This window comes from Monodelphis domestica, chromosome 3 (genome assembly GCF_027887165.1).
Source record: "Monodelphis domestica isolate mMonDom1 chromosome 3, mMonDom1.pri, whole genome shotgun sequence".
Classification (NCBI taxonomy): Eukaryota; Metazoa; Chordata; class Mammalia; order Didelphimorphia; family Didelphidae; genus Monodelphis; species Monodelphis domestica.
Window position 1 is genome coordinate 284,503,172 of NC_077229.1, and position 4,263 is coordinate 284,507,434.

The window sequence follows — 4,263 nt, forward strand, 5'->3', positions numbered from 1 at the left end:
GTAATATCTGAGCATCATTAAGATGACAGGTGTGATAAGGACTTTCAGTCAATCTGTACTGGCGTAAACTTTTGAAAATTCAGCAATCTCTTTGTTTTACATATTCAGATTATCATGGAAGGATTTTAGGCATATTGGTATAGAGCTAAAATGAGACTAGAGAGGTGAGGAATACAAAGCTTAGAGATGGGCTACAACTTGCCTAAAGTAATTCAGTTTCAGAAGTAGATGACAGAAGTTGGATTCAAACCCAGGTTTTTTCATTTGCTTCACAAATCTTCATGTCATCCTTGCACAAGAGCTTCATTAATCTTCTCTGTATCATTCCAATTTTATTTTATGTGCTGCCAAAGTGAGCACCTATGTCCTCTTATTCGAAACGTAGTATTCTATCTATCGCACTATGATGTCAAACCATTCCACTCAGCATAGCAGGCCTGGCAAGTTATAGATTTCATCTTAAAAGACCTTGGTTAAAATCCTGGATCTGCCACTATGTAAACTTGGATTTCATTTTACTTTCTCTGGACCTCATTTTCCTCATTTACAGAATAAAGGGGTTGGATTAGATAACCCCCCACCTGCAACCTATCTTCCAATTTTAAATCTTTAGATTTCAGAACCCCCCCCAAAGGTCATATTCTATGTTCTCTACAATAATCCTTATCAGATCCCCTCTCTCACTGGTGTAAATAATTAAATTGAGGGTTGGACTAAATATATGAGAATTTTTAAGATAATACTATGGTCATTGATTTTAAAATTAATACAGCCGAAGTTAAAATGACTTTTATTTACAAAAAGGAGAGACTGAAAGTGGAGAAATGTGAAAGAAGAGAGAGGAAGAAGTCTAGTTTATCACCCTAAATGTTGCTCTGTTCAACCCACATAGGGCTAGTTAACACCTCAGCTGGAGAATTTGGTGGATAATTAAGCAAGGGTCCAACCCACTCAGCCTCCTCCAAGAAGGGGAGGCCTCTCCAGAACTAATTTCTCCAGAAGGAAGGGTCAGCTTTTCACTCACCAAGATCCAAAGGGAGAAGATCCAGGAGCAGTCTTACCAGAAGCTGTCCAAGAGCCAAAGTCCCAATCCAAGCTTCTTCAACCCAAAAACTCAGGCTGAAGACTTCTTGAACAGGATCTTCATCATTCTTTTTTATGTCACTTCCTGTCCCTTCCTTGACTTTTTGAGGATCAATTACAGTCTTTAAATATACTTAGCACTGCTCAGGGGGCAGTGTTTGTAGGTTCCAACTCTCTTCCTATGAGGGTGTCTCTTATCAAAGGAGTCACAAGTTTCTGACTGAAAGGGTGGAGCTCTCTAAGAGGTTTTCAAACTCCCCCACCTACTGCCATGTAGGAGTGTTCAGGCTTTGGATGATTAATTCAAAAACAGGCAAGGAGAAAGTCAATCCCATCTCCACAGTGAATTCTTCCTTTGAAAAAATTACATCATATTTATGTTATATAGAGTTATATAAATACATTCTGATCTGTTTTAAAATATAAGCTCCATGAAATCAGGGATTGATACATTTTTATCTTTGAATCCCTGGTTCTGTTAAGGTCCGGGATTTCAACCACCACCAAGGAAGACCCATGGACAATGCAAACAGACAAAGGGTCCTTTATTATGGAACTGGTACGTGCACCAGTGGGAACTTCTGCCATCAGAGTTCCGAGTTCCCTCCTTAAGGCTGGGCCTTAAGTATCTTTCAGCATGTAGGCTCCCTTCCCCTGCACCATTGTTGCCGGCATGTATGTCTCCCTTTAGCCCTTATCTATTACATATTATTCTTGGAACCTTGGCCATTATGTTACTGGGTCTTCTTGGCCCTTACATTTTTATCAGAGCAGCTGGGGTCCTGGCATTTTTTATAGTTCTGCCAAGGCCGGGCAGCTTCCAAGGTTGGGCAGCTCCCAGCTGAACTAGGCAAATCCCTGCTCTGGCCTCCCTCAGTTCATATCATAACACCTGACAACTAACTGGATTGAAGTAGACAGTAAATCCTGCATTCCCAGGAAACCAGGAAATCAGTGCTTCATAATTTGTATTCTCATTAGCTAAATTTATGCTAAGGAGTCAGAGAGTCTGGGGGCTGCCCTTGGGAACTGTAAAAGAAAAGGGGGACTTGCACCAGCCATAGCTACATTTAAGACAGGACATATGACTTCACTGATAACACCAGGAGCCTGAGAAATGGCTGAAAGTATAAACAAAGTCTACCCTATATAAGAGTTAAATTTAGGGTTTTTAACTAAATATGAGAATTATAAAGTAATATTGTGATTGCCAATTTAAAAATATTATAACATGTCAAACTGACTTTTAGCAGCTTTATTTACAAAGAGGTGGAAAAAGTAAAAATGGAAAAAATGTAAAAAGAAGGTAGAGGATTGTCTTTTATGAATGGAGATTTTTGAGCCTTTGGACTTTATCCCCCAGAAGTCCCTTAGTATTTCCCCAAATTCCCTTTTCCTGCATCCCCTCATTTGTGTAATGGTATTTAAGTGACTGTAACTCTTCCCTCTCCCTTTTTTTTGGATCTCCAACTGGGATAAATTCAAGCAGTTCTTTTGCCCTAGTTATTAAATATAATAGTTATTGAATATTAATTTTCAAATTCACATTTTGGATTACCACAAAGGGATTACAAATTCTCAAAAAATTTTGAACAGATAGCCTTACAGTAAAGATACTAAGTTTGCCCAGTCACTGCCCATCACAAGGGTTTGGTGATGCTCCTGTCCCACCCTTCCACCTGCCACTGCCTGCTGTTTCTCCTATCCATCTACTTGGCCAGCATTCCTCATTGCTCTCCACCCAGCTTGGAGCCTCCTCTTGCTGAGACCAGACCCACCATAAGAACCTGCCAATCCCAACCATTTTTTCCAAAGAGGGTAACATATAAAAATCTTTCCACCCCAATCCCTTTCCATACTCCATGTGTGTTTCTAGCCTGCCATAGCCATTTTTCAGCATGGAGAAAAGAACCCCATATCTAATTTTCAAGCAGATTTATTTTTAAACTGATCCTGGACTCCTAGTTTAGAAGGCTGTTACTAAAGGTCTTTCATAGGGAGGACAGTTAGTTCCAAATCAGTAGACTTAAAGTCAGTTTGGGGGAATAAGTCTGTTTTTTTTCCTTCTTTCCCTTGACCAAAACACCAAAGAGAAGTATTTTTCCTTCATATGCAAATATGCTATTTTTTCCCTCCAAATTTTGATTCTTTCTGTTTACTCTGTATACAAACCCCATTCAGCTGGGTTCAGGGAAAAATGCTATTATAAAGCAAGCTCAAAACTCTGAAACAAGAGTTTGAGTTGGTAGAGCTAAAAGGTTCAATTTGGATCTGCTTCATTCTTTTCCTTGGAGTTTTTATTTTCATTGGGGATTTCCCACTTTATTTCCCTCTCCTCAAGAATATGCCACAAGCTAGGCTGCTTAAACTACAAACCAACCTGAAATATTTTGACAAAGTTCTGAAAGTCTTAAATGCTCTCAACATGAAGAGTGGAGATTCTTCCCTGTGCTTCAATGAGGAAATTCAGACCTCTGACAAACGAAATCTAAATCGATAATAAATATGAGGGGAGGGGAAGGAAACTTAAAAGATATCTGGAAGCTTATTGCTAATATAATATAATATAGAACAAATTTTGACTGCACTGCCTGCCTACACCTTTTCATTTGTTTATATTATTTTATTTACTGATTGCTTTAAGTTTTAATTTTTTAAGTTTATCTGTATTAATATAGTCTCTATACTTTACCTCTATAATTGTGAAATATACACAATTTTAACATTTTGTTTTCTTCCTACATGTGTCATACAGTATTTGATTTTTTCCTTCTTTTCTCATTTTTTTGCCTTTGAAACATGTCACTAATATTTAAAATATTTTTTATTTTTACTTTTTGCAATAGCATAACCTAAAATTTCTGCTTACCTAACATATTAAAAAATATATCCAAAAACTTTGGACCATGGCAATCTGCCACTAGTTATTTAACTGTTATGAGACTTTTGCTCGATGACTATGTCTAATCCAAGGACAAACGGATCACAAGGGAGCACAGAACTTGACTTGCAAAGTGCTAAAAAAGCACAAAAAAAGGTGAGACCAAACCCATCCTACAGGGATTGATGACATTCTGCACAAAAGGCTTTAGACTATAAAAATGATGCCATTGATTGTTTAAAAGAATTATGGGACTTTGCTTCATGATTCTGTCTGATTCCAGAAGAAAGGAATATATA

General features: G+C 37.8%; 1 non-coding gene across 1 annotated transcript; it reads right to left on the minus strand.

The window, feature by feature from the left end:
- Positions 1-253: 253 nt before the first annotated feature.
- Positions 254-360, minus strand: LOC130458614 (U6 spliceosomal RNA). The gene has a single exon (XR_008918027.1). It is a non-coding gene; the product is annotated as a U6 spliceosomal RNA (small nuclear RNA).
- Between the last annotated feature and the right edge of the window lie 3,903 nt (positions 361-4,263).